The sequence below is a fragment of the Grammomys surdaster genome, unplaced genomic scaffold, assembly GCF_004785775.1.
Source record: "Grammomys surdaster isolate TR1022 unplaced genomic scaffold, NIH_TR_1.0 125977, whole genome shotgun sequence".
NCBI classification, from domain to species: Eukaryota; Metazoa; Chordata; class Mammalia; order Rodentia; family Muridae; genus Grammomys; species Grammomys surdaster.
Genome location: NW_021620793.1, coordinates 838589 through 851577, shown reverse-complemented (window position 1 = coordinate 851577; position 12989 = coordinate 838589). Strand labels below are relative to the sequence as shown.

General features: G+C 50.8%; 1 protein-coding gene across 1 annotated transcript in view; it reads left to right on the top strand.

Annotated features, from left to right (window-relative positions):
• Positions 1 to 12989, top strand: part of Igsf21 (immunoglobin superfamily member 21) — a 219745-nt gene that overhangs the window by 47203 nt on the left and 159553 nt on the right. The window lies entirely within an intron of this gene.

Below are 12989 nucleotides of genomic sequence, written 5' to 3'. Positions count from 1 at the left end.
AGAGAGAGAGAGAGAGAGAGAGAGAGAGAGAGAGAGAGAGAGAGAGATAGATTCTGCCTCTGCTCATAAAAAGCACCAATCCTATCACACTCATGGTCTCCTTAATTCTCTGCCTCCAGATGTGGCCACTCTGGGGACTAGAGCTTCAGTGTACGGATTTGGGGGGGGGACACACTTAGAAGGGATACGACTTCTACAAAGAGCAGCTTGCAAGGAGACCGAGCTGAGATGTCAGGACAGGTCTGACTGATTATCCCAGTCACTCTGTGTGTGACAAGTTTGTGTGTGTGTGTGTGTGTGCATGTGTGTGTGTGTACATTCATCCTTTCCCCTTACTCTAGTGAGGACAGCAAGAGATTCTTCCTCAAACATGGTGGAAGGTAGACCCACGCGTGAGGTCTTCCAGCCTCCACGTGTGCCATGGCATGTTCTCCTGCACTCACTCACACGCATGCACATGCGTCATACACACTGAGTTTCTTTTTATGATGTGGAAGATAGTATACCCCTCAGCCTGTTCCTTGCCTTTGATTGTGCCTTCAGGTCCAGGGGGCTGTGGAGCTACTTCTGTCTCAAAGGTGAGCTTTATCTAGAATTTCTAGAGAACCAGGCAACCTGTGTCTTGGAGGACCTGGCTTATTCATCTTAGCATAATGCATTCCAGGTTCGGCCCTGTGTAGGTACAGATATGTAACCCCCCATCCCTTTTATGGGTGAGCAGCATTCTGCCGTGACACTAGGTCAGATATGGGCTTATCCTAACGTGACCTGCTGCCTTCCTGAAGTCGGGTGTTTGTTGCTCTCTGCATCCGGTTTCCTCTCAGCACACCATCTGTGCTGTTCGCCAGAGGTGACACATGAGTCCTACTCCAAATAGCTCTGGTCCCTCAGTGTCACCAGAAAGTCCGCGCCCCGGGCACTGTAGGACTCCACTTGTTCTTCACAGCCGGTGCTTAGCGTCTTCACAGATGGACAGTTAGTCCTCTGTCTATCTAGTCTCAACCCTTCATGCTTTGTTACCGCCCTCCTTGCCACTGCCGAGGATGTGGGGGCTTTGACATGGGAAATGTCTGGGTTTGAAAGAGCAGGATGGAAGTGAATGCCTGGGTATGCATCCCTCTGACACCCGCTGCCATCTGTAGAAAGCTGCTTAAGGGTCTCCTCCCCTCCCCCTAACTTCACAGAGTTCACTTCCTGGTCTGGTCCACTCCTGTGTCTGCCTGGAGGGGATTCTTTGCCAGCAAAGCCATCCAACTTCCTTGGTGCTGCCTTCTTCCCCAGGGAGGAAGCAAGACTCCCATCAGCCTCGCACTGGGATGTTTTCATTCTTGTTTCTACAGAGGTAGCAGCAGAACACCATGCCCTGCAATGTCCAGACCTTCATGATGGCCACTAGGTTTGTCCCTAAGTCAGCCGGGTGTACAGGACTCTTTGTTGAGATGGGGCAGCCTCCATAGGACCTGCCCTTCGCCAGTGGGAACCTATATAGGGTATTGGTTCTGTGAGACTCCGCTCACGCCAGGTAAGGTGAGGGTGGCTCATTTCTTTCTAGCACAAAGCAAGTCTGAAAAAGTGATACCTGAGATCGACACCAGGCAGAGTACACCGGGCTCCTTCCTCTACTGCTGTGAAGACCGATGTGTGATAGGCGTGTGTCTTAGTCAGGGTTTCTATTCATGCACAAAACAGCATGACCAAGAAGCAAGTTGGGGAGGAAAGGGTTTATTCAGCTTACACTTCCACATTGCTGTTCATCACCAAAGGAAGTCAGAACAGGAACTCACACAGGGCAGGAACTTGGAGGCAGGAGCTGATGTAGAGGCCATGGAGGGGTGTTGCTTATTGGATTGCTTCCCCTGGCTTGCTCAGCTTGCTTTTTTATAGAACCCAGGACTACCACCCACAACTCCCTGGGCCCTCCCCGCTTGATCAGTAATTGAGAAAATGCCTTACAGCTGGATCTCATGGAAGCATTTCCTCAAGGGAGGCTCCTTTCTCTGTGATAACTCCAGTTTGTGTCAAGTTGACACACAAAACCAGCCAGTACATCGTGTAAGAGTCTCTCTGTTCGGCCAACATTGCCCCAGCACAGCCCCCTTGCGGTGTGGACTCTGACCTTGTCTCTCCTTCCAAGGATGAGAAGAGGTCCAGGCCCAACAGTTCCCCAAGGTGAGAGTGTCCAAAGTCACTGTCAACCATACACATAAAGGGAACTTCACTGCCACCTCTGAAGCCAATGGGACTCCAGCAGCCACTAGAGAGACATCTACATTTGAAATGATGTCATTGGTCACACCAGGATTTGTAGAATACTGTAGGCCTTGACCTCAGTTGTCCCAGACTTTTCCAAGGTTGGCAGTTATGTGGTTAGTTTTTAACTTTCAACTTGACACATCCTACAATCTCTTGGGAAGAGGGTCCTAACGAGGGATTGCCTCAGTCACGTGGCCGTGTCTGTGGGAGATTGTCTTCAGTACTATAATTAAATCGGGAAGGTCCAGTCTGAAGGAAGGTAGTTCCTTGCCCCGGTTGGTTGATTGTGTAAGAATAGAGGAAGGTAGCTGAGGTAAGCATTCCCCATTCTCCCTGCTCCTGACTGGGGCTGTGAGGTGACCAGTTGGTTCATGCTCCTGCCTTGACTTCCCCCAAAATGAAGAATTACAACCTAGAATTGTGAGCAGAAATAAACCCTCTGTCCTCCAAGCGGCTTTTCTGGCAAGGTATTTTGTCATAGAAACACGAAGGACGTAGGATGTCCACAGCACGGTGTTTCTTCTTGTTATCAGGGACGTAAGTGGAACGGTGTGATCACTCGCCAAGTCTGTGCCGTGAACATGACTGTCTCGGTGATGTCCACTGACCCACCTGTTTCTGGGAACACATGCTGCTTGATCCCGGAAGCTTACAGCTTAACTTTGGGGACAGCCCTCCCCCCTCCAATAAACAAATGATTGCAGACTCTGGTGTACTGGAGGACCAGAATCAGAAATAACACAGTGACAGATGCTTTCCAGAAAGCCCAGGACTGGGCAACTGGACCTTGGGGTTTAGTTCCTACCCAGAGAAGGCCATGAGGAGTCCTCACAGGGACCTCAAATGCCTTATAAGCGCCATGGCGTGCTCACATGTCCACAGGAAACAGATCGATAGCTTCCTTGGCACAGGAGCTTGGTGGGGAATTCCCAGCCTTCCCTCGTCCCGTCCCCTTGACTCACACTTTCAAATGTACTTAGTGCCGACCGGCCTGCAACTCATTTGTTCATGCGGCACCAGGAATGATGGATGCCTTCTCACTCTGCTTAGGCAGGCAGAACCCTTCATAGCAAGGGTGACTGGACACTTGGGGATTGGACCAGCAGAGGTCACGGTCACTTTGGAAAGTGACACTCGGTAAGCTGCTGGGGGTGGGCTGAGGAGGCCCAAAGTCAGGATGTGGAACCAAAGGCCAAGGGTCATAAAAGCCAAGAAGACACTCCCCCCCCCCCCCCCCGGCAGCCGCTGACAGCCACCAGCCAATGACTGCAGCTGCTGAGGAGAAGGAGCCATGAGGCAGCTTCTTGGCTTGATCAAGCTTTGTCCGTGCTGGGTGACAGCCTGGGTTTCAATCAGGCGAGTGGGATACTACCTTGAAGTATGAGGTTGTGGGGAAGGAGAGAGACGAGAGGAGGGAAGAAGGTAGGAAGGGAGGATGAGAGGGAGGGAGGGAGGGAGAGAGGGGGGAGGACACATGCACATGAATGCATGCAGAAACTGAATACCTACTACGTGCAAGGCCACAAGGTCCCTCCACCCTCTCTAGAGGCAACTCCAGTGTCAGCTCAGAGATGCACAGGACCTGCTGGGTTCCTCAGTCACTCTTGGCACTGAGCTGCACGTTCTTAACTTACAGCCCAGAAAGTAGAAGCATGGGGAGGGAAGGGCCTCGGCCCCATGGAGGGACCAAGATTTCAACCCAGTGCTTACCCTGGGGCCCCAGTCCCCACACTCTTATCAGATCCTCCTGCCTTAACGTCCCTCACCTGGGCTCAGGGGAGCTAGGAATGGTTCTTGAGGCTCACATGACAGTTGCAGAGGACAGCCAGGTGCAGGCTGGCACTCTGGGAGCTGAGCCGGGAGGATAGAGAGTTCAAGGTTAGTCTGAGCTAAAGGGAGGGAGGGGCTGAGGGAGGAGCCTCTTCCTGTTTTCTCTTCTTCACTCCTCCCTGTGACCTCAGCTCCTTTCATGCTACTCTGGGGTCACCTTTTGTACCTCCCCTTGTCCCCTACCCTGGAGCTTTGGCCCCCGAGTGTGTGACAGCTGCATCTGGGCCCTGGCGCAGCTGGAGCAGAGGGCTCTAAGCTCTGGGATGCCTGTCCCCGCCTCCTTCTCTTTGAGGCTCAGAGGGCATAAGTTAGATAACCATGACACCTGTTTTAAATTAGCCTTCAGAAGCCTCCGACAGCTGAGAAATTATTTAACAGGGAAAGAATTGAGTACATGAATAAATATTAATATTAAATCACAGCGTCTCTCGATTTGAGGGGAAAGGAGGGGGCCCTCAGCAAGAAACAGGCAGCCTCAGAGGAGAGATGCCTCTGAGCATAGTCTGAGGACAGCTCATCGGTCACCTGGTTCTGTCAGAGCCGCACAGAGACTCCATCTGTCAAGGAGGCCGGCAGGTGGCAGAGGTGACTCCTGAGAGCCTTGTGACGGCTCAACAGGTATCTAGTCTGAGCTCTAGCCTCAGCCTCAGGCTGTGGCAGAGGGTGGAGGAGGGACAGTGCCTGTCAGGGAATAGTTTCCGAATCCCAGAACCCAGAGAGGACCGGCTGCCTGCCGTGGCCTCTGTGGCACTTCCCTATGTAACCGTGCTGGTGTGTATGTTCAACGAGCGCTTTGGTGTGAAGACAGACGTGAGCCAGTCGGAGACCTAATTATCCACCCACAGGTACACGGACTCAGCCAGCCTTCCAAGGGAGGCATAATAGAAACCTTTCTCTTGGAAGCTGCTGGAGGCATCTTCCTGATCCATCGGGACGGCTGATGCCACACAGAGGAGGGAAGTGGGAGAGGCTGTCCTGGAGTGGGAGGATCCAGGATGGGCCAAGCGCCTAAGGGCCAGGAGCACATGGGAGCTGGTCCTACCTTTCATGCCCACATCACAATTCAACACTAAGCCACAGTCAGTCACTATAAATAACAAAATACTAAGCATGAGTTATGCACTCTGCTCTAACAGGCGGGCAGAGGGGTCCTCGGGGCTTCTGGAAATTACCCAGCACGCCCAAGACTCAAGGTACTGATAGCTGGTCTCCTCCTGTGACCCATTCAGACAATTGTCCCTGTGACTGAATAATTCACAGGGACGGACTGTGTGAAGTGGGGGAAATGTAGTTTGCAAATGGCTTCCAGGGGTTCAGTCCATGGCCGCTTGGTTCTGCGTCTCTGGGTCCCTGGTGAAGCTGAGTATCGTAGTGGCAGAAGTGGGTGAGAAGGAAGCTGTTCACAGCATGGTGGATCAGAGAGGAAGGAAAACATCAGAGACTGGGAACAACCCTCCTAGGTACACCCCACCGCCACTGACACACTTCCTCCAGCAAGACTCTACCTCCCCAAGTTTCCAGACGCACACCCTCTCAAGAGAGTTTTACCAGCTAGGGACACAGAATTTAGCCTGTGAGCTGTGGCAGGCATTTCACATTCAAGCCACAGGGCCTGGACCCCTCTTCCACTGGTACAGCATCCCCCTGGGACCCCGTCCTTCCATGGGCCCACCCCAGTGACACCCTTCCCTGCCTTTTGATCTAAATAGCTCTCTCCCCCTTCCATTACCGCTACCAACTCTGCTTGCTTTCTTCCTGGAAGTTACCATTTTCTAACACTACAGTACATACAAATCCACTCCTAGGAAAGAAGTGGATCTCACCCTTCCTGGTGCTGTGACCCTCTGATGGAGTTCTTCATGTTTCAGTGACTCCCCCCACCACACACACCACAAAATGATTTTTGTTGCTACGTCCTATCTGTAATAATTTTGCTACTGTGATGAATCATAAATGTAACTACTTTTGGAGGTCCAGGGTTGCCAGAGGGGTCGGGACCCACAGGTTGAGAACCACTGAATAAGACCAGCTAGAAGGACTCAATATGCTCTACAATGGCTTCTCAGGATGTAGCCCACTTGGCCATAAGCCCGTGAGGGTAGACACTTGATCTCATCTACTCTGAGTCCATAGCTTCCACCTCGAATGAATGAATGAATGAATGAATGAATGAATGAAATATGTCAGGCATGAGATGCAAAGGGTCCTGCCACTTGGCCTAGAGCAGTTCTCTTACTCTGTGCAGGAGGTGTCCTTAGGAATGCTGATGCTGGGACGTGCCCTGGAGGGAACTGTGATTGATACAGAAGTGGCTTCCCGTGACAGAGTATGTACAAGCATGAAGACCTGAGTCTTGTCCCCAAGACCCATCTACAAAAGCCAGGCTGGTGTAGTTGTACACTTATGCTGGGGAGGCAGAGTCAGGCGGCTCCCTGGGGTTCTCTGGTCAGCCAGCCTAGCCTAGAGGGAGAGCTCCAGACAGGTGAGAGATTCCCTCTCTCAAAACACAGATGTCTGAAGTGGACAGTGTCTGAGGAATGGCACCCAAGGTTGACCACACACACATGCACACACACACAGATACACACACACAGATACACACACATACACACACAGGCACACACACACAGAGAGAGAGAGAGAGAGAGAGAGAGAGAGAGAGAGAGAGAGAGAGAACAGACATTTGTGTGCACACATACAACCATGCCTACATCAAAAAGAAAGCAAGCTCCAAAATAGCAAAAAAAAAAAAATGGGGGGAGGGGGGTCTGGAAGGTACCATGGGGATGGGTGAGGCTGTGAGGAGGGTGACTCAGTTTCCCCTTCCACTCTAGGTCTAATGTTTTTGTCACTGTCTGCTTCTGAGCATTCTAGGCTCTTTGTTGGGGTTTGGTAAAGCACTCCAGTCAGGAGTGGACACGGAGAGACCAGCTTCCCTCTGGCCTTCCCTCTGCCTCCTGCTCCTCCTGACACAGCTTAGGACCCAACACCTATGGGTGCTGCTGAGTCCTGCCATCACGAGACGCAAGCCTCATGTTCCCACCCCCATGTGGCCTGTCTTCTCTGCTCTGCCACTTACAATGACTGAGCCACCACCCGGCTCTGCCTATCGTTTGATTAGGGCTGCTATTCAGGTGTAAAAGGCTGTGCTTAACTGGAGTACAGCACATACTGACTCACATACTGTTTCAGATCAGGGTCCTCTGGCCACGCAGCCCTACCCTGAAAAGGATGATAGCAGTGGGCTTTTTAAGTGTTGGGAGCATTAAATGATATAGTGTGTTGGTCTCTAGGGACCAGAACCCAACAGCATCCTGTCTTCAAGTCCTAGATCCTTCTTGCTGTGGACACTGGCTCTTCCCAGAACATCCTGGAAAGAGGCAAAATGCCAGCCCATTCTCTCTATACCAATTGTTCAAAGATGGCAGGTGTTGGTGGCCAGAGGAGCAGAGGGAAGCTGGTCTCTCAGTGTCCACTCCTGACGAGTGTTTTTCCAAATTCCAACAAAGAACCTAGGAATCTTCTCTAGGGAACATCACTCTATTCCCATTTCCACAGGGTGTGGAGGACCTGCCAGTGCCTTGGACTCCGTGGGGCTGTGTCCCTGGACCTAGGCACGCGTGAGTCCCTCATTAAGCTCAAGCTTTTGCCTCAGTGGGATAGCTCTCACCCAGTCACACACTGAGTGAGGATGGAGCTGTGCAGCTGTCTGGTGAGTTCTGCTAGAATAGAAGAAAGTGGACTCAGAGAACATATATATATTTACATTCCAAAGCTAGACTCAGAGAAGGGTCTGTGGATATCTGTTCTATGCCAGGAACCCATGCTCATGGGGACTGAATCTTCTGTTTGTTGACGCAAAACCTGGAGTGTCTGGCAGATCAATCTTCTTGACTGGAAAGTGGGAAGTTCCCAATTACTGGAATGTGTCTCTTAGGAGGTCATCTCCTTCTGCTATTCCTGAGTCCTGTGCGCCTCCTACAGGTTGTCCTGTACCTGGGACGTCTGCCCTTCAGTGACTCTAGAGTCACAAAAGAACATCTAGTATACTTTCTCAGTCATCACTGATGGGTGGGTAGGTGGGTGGGTGGGTCAGAGGATAGATAGGGTGGATGATGGACAGATGGATTGATGGAAGGATAGATGAAATGGATGGAGTGGATATGAGGATAGACAGATGGACTGTTGGATGGATTGTGGATAAATTGGATGATTGATTGATGGGAAGATGAATGGATGGAAAGATGGATGACAGATGGATGAGTGAGTGGATGAGTGGATGAAGAGATGGATGAGAAGATGGATTTCTAATATAATGATGAATGGGTGGATAATGGATAGATCCAAGAGAGGATAGATGAAGGCATAAATAAATGAATGGATGTATGAATGGATAGATGGGAGGGAGGATGAATGAATGGATGGATGGATGGACAGATGGATGGATGGATGGGTAGTGAATGGATGATGGGTAGATGGATGGATGGACAGATGGATGGAAGAATGGATGGTAGACGGATGAATGAGTGGGTGGATGAATGGATGAACAGATAGATGGAAGAATGGATGGTAGATGGATGAATGAGTGGGTGGATGGATGGATGGATGGACAGATGGATAAATGGATGATGGCTGTATGGATGAATGGATGTCACACAGAACTCACTCTTAAGCTCTGTTAGCTCATGAATGGGGCATTCAGTGAAAACTAAGCTACCTGGCTCTGCCAAACTCCCAGCTCAGAAAATTATCTCTATGTATGGAATAAAGTATCAAGACTTTAACCCATGGACTTTAAAGGGCCATTTTGCTCTCAGATCTGGGAGCTGTCCCCTTCCCACTCACTGTGTGGAACCTGCAGGTGAGGAGATCCATGGCTGTGAACTGGTAAAGCTTTGTGTAGATGGCATCTCAAAGTAGCTGGCAAAAAAATGGATGCATGCACACAAGATATATAACAGTCAAAAAAATGTTATCCGAACATGGAGGAGCTGGCCACCAGGACTGACGGCAGTGATGTCAGAGGTAAACTAGAAAGCTGCCAGTGCTGTGAGAGTCACAGTTGCCATCATGACTGCCAGGCCTAAATTCAGCAGCTTAAAACACACTCACAAGCCAGTGGTGGCAGTGGCGGTGCATACACACCTTTAATTCCAGCACTTGGGAGGCAGAGACAGGTGGATCTCTATGAGTTCTAGTCTACAGAATGAGTTCAAGGATAGCCAAGGATAAACTGTGAAACTCTATCTTAAGAAACCAACAACAAAACAAAAGCCACACACTCATGTATTCTTAGAGCAGGGTGCCTGAAGCTGGGCTCCACCGGGCTGTCTGAACTGTGGGTTCTGCTGCCCAAGCTCAAGAGTGCAGGTTGAGCCGTGTGTCCATTCTGGGTCTGCGAGTCGATGATGCTCCTCTCAGAAGAAAGCATGAGGATGCCACATTGCTAAGCGTATTTGAACCGTGTCCTCGTCCCTGCCCTCCCATTGACTAAAGCAAGTGTTACGACCGAGCCCTGCCTTGATGAGATGGGCAAAGGGAAGAGGGGGTGAGTGGAGATGTATTGACCAAGGGTCCAGGCAGTATCGTGGTGGCTCAGGGTTAGGACCAATGGCACACCGTTCTCACCAGCTATGTTACTTTGAATGGAGAACTTTTCCCGTGTATGCTGCTTCAGTCTCCCATTTCAGAGACAGCCGTCACTGACCGTGGTCTACCCAATTGTGTGATCCCTGTGAGGCTCGGGCTGTACAACCAGTGAGCGTCTGCTCTCCGATCTCACAATCTCACCCCTGCCATTGTCTCTGGCCTTCCCTCACCCTCCTTTCCCTATGCCGAGCCTCCCCTTCCATCCCACACCCCACCCCACCACTCCACCCTGCCTCCCCAGGGTCTCCACTCTCTTCAAATATTGAGAAACGTCCCCGAAGTCCCTGATCACGGTTAAGCCCAGCCCGGGAGATTTGCTTGCTTTAATCTTTCCACGTAAATTGATCCTGCTGAACCTTTAATCATTCTCCTCCAATGAGACTCTGATGAGATGCATGCTGGGGCTCCCACTGTCCGTAGCTGCCGACAGGCTGTCACACTGACGGAGAGTGTACCCGGAGATCAGACATTCCGAGCCTCAGGAGCCAGCACCCACACATCTGTCCAAGCCTCAGTGTGTGGGGGTGGGGTGGGGTGTGGGTCCCCTACACCCATGTGTTTCTTGAAGTAGAAACAGAGCTACAGAAGCACACCCTCCCCCAGCCAGCTCCTCGTGTGACCAGTTGGCCACCATCTATCCCTAGGTGGGACTCGCGCCAAGTTTCCTCCCTCGACATATGGGAGCTCTTTATAGCAATGATCTCAACCTTCCTGATGCTGCGACTCCTTAGAGCTGCTCATGCGTTGGTGACCCCCAGGCATAAAATTATTCTCATTGCTACTTCACAACTGTAATTGTGCTACTGTTACGAACCGTGATGCAAGCAGCTGATATTCGGAATATCTGATACACCGGATATCTCATGCGTGACCCCCGTGAAAGGGTGGTTTCCACTCCAAGGGGTTGAGACTGAGAGGTTGAGAACCACTGCGTTATAGCCTTCTTGGGAGGTTGGACAAAGCAGCAGTGTCTCTTTGTACACAGACTATGGGTTCAAATCCCAGGCAGGTTTTGTGCATGAGTAAGTGACCCTGTGTAGTCGCCTGTAAGATAGGATGCAATGTCTAAGACTGTTTGACTCAGAGTCAGCTTAGAGAAGGTGACATAATTATGGGAAGGGCACAATGGGCGAGAGGTCCATGGTGAGTGACTGATGATGGGGAAGTGGGTTATAGATTTCCCCCCCTTCTTCCCTCCTCCCTCCCTTCCTTCTTTTTCTCCCTCTTTTCCTTCTTGCTTCCCATGCCTCTCTCTGTGCTCAGCATTCCTCCAGAGCCTCTGACAGCTGCCATCCCATCCAAATGTCTTAAATGTCTACAGCAGCTCTACCCAACTCTGATTCTCCTTTTCCGTCTTCTGAGGTTCCTTCCCCCGCAGTGGCTGCCTTTACAAAATGTTCCATGGTCCTTCCTCAATCTTAGTGGACTTTTGTATCTATGGAACAAGACCCAAAGTCCACAGAAAGCCCAAGTGGCACCCTACTTTACAGACAGGGAAAGTAAAGCCAGCTGAGAAACCCCAGCCCCAAAGCCAAGCTTGAAGTCCTGTTCAGCTCTGTCGCTTTCTGCTGCCTCCAGCCATGTCAAGTTTCCCGGGCTCCCTGGGCTCACAGGCTCCAGCCAGTCTCAGAGTCTCCCTATGCTGTTCTGCTTCCTCATGCTTCTCTGTCTCCTCTCATGGTCTATTGGCCTCTGGGTGACGTCGACTGGTCCTTCAAACTACCATTTCCACATTTGCTGAGGGAGCATCTCAGAGTTCTGGTGCCCACTGTCTTCCTTCTGTGACCCCTCCCATGACCTTTGGCTTCACATCTGCTTCTCAAGCAAAATCACACAGTGAGCTCTGGGGCCACTCAATTGCCACAGCCCAGCGGTACAGAGGGCCGATGCTGCATTCCCACAGTTCATAGCTCTTGAGGGTAAAGCTCATGGTCAGGGGCCAGCAGTTCAGGTCCTTATGAGGACCCTCCCTCGATACTGTGTCCTCACAGGGAGAGACAGACAGGCAGACAGACAGACAGACAGACAGACAGACAGACAGACAGACAGCAAACTGGTAGGGAGGGTTCTAGTCTTCCTCTTATGGACACACTAACTCTATCACAGAGACCCACCTCCCTGACTTCATCTCCTTGAGGCTTCATCTCCAAAATCCCTCATGCTAGGAGCTAGGATTTTGATGTATAAATTCTGGGATGACACATTCAGTTAATAGCAGGCAGAACATTCTGGGTCACTGGTTCCAAGCTCAGTTCTTGGCACTAAGAGAACGTGAGAGACATTTGCTGATGGACCAAATGACCAAATGAAAGAAAGCAAACAGGGTAAAGGGCATGCTGGAGAAATGGCTCACTGTCCTTGCAGAAGACCTAAGTTCGAATCCCAAGGGCCCCATTAAACAGGTCACAGCCACCTTTAATGCCAGCTCCTTGGGATCTGGTGCCTTCTTCTGGTTTCCTCTGGCCCCTGCACACATCACATGTGTGTAGACACATGCACATAAGCTCATAAATACATATCTTTCTTAAAAGTAAAATAAATGGAAAAAATAATAGTCCTTTTTGGACAGCAGTTGAGATTGAAACAGAACCCTGACTCCCCCAAATGTCCCAAGCAGTCAGAGCACAAAGGTGGTGGCAAGTCACCGTTCAACAGAGACGCTGGCTCTGATTGGCAGCCACCTCCCCGGTTGCAGAGTTCTGAGTTGTTTGTAGAGTTTTCCTTTTTTCTTCTAAACATAGAAGCACCCTTGAAAAAGAAAAAAACAGAGGAGGAGAGGAAGTCACGTTGAAGCGCTCTGATCTCCCAGCCGTAAACGACACCTCTGGGATGCGAGCCCACCTGTAAAATATTGCCCAGCGATTAGATCTCCAGCCGTGAGATATAACCATGAATTTCCATCCCCACCTTGGAAATACAGTTTACTGTTGGATCAGGGGTGAAGTATGGCTTTCTGTTTGGCGCAAGCCGGTAAAATACGGCCTTCGATCAGATCGCTGTGGAGAGAGCAAGGACACTCGCTGGGACCAGGGACATCACCACAGTCTGGTGAAGGAAATAGAAATCCGTATAAGAGGAGAGAGAAAGTGAAGAAGGAAATTGATGACAGTGACATTTAGGTACTTCTTGAAAGTTGTCGGCATGAGGGGAAGGGACTGACAAGACAAAGCATGCGCTGTGCTCTGCTGGGTGACGGCTGGAGGCAACTGAGATGTCCCCACTTGTGTCCCATCCAACTGATGAATGCTCACCCAGCA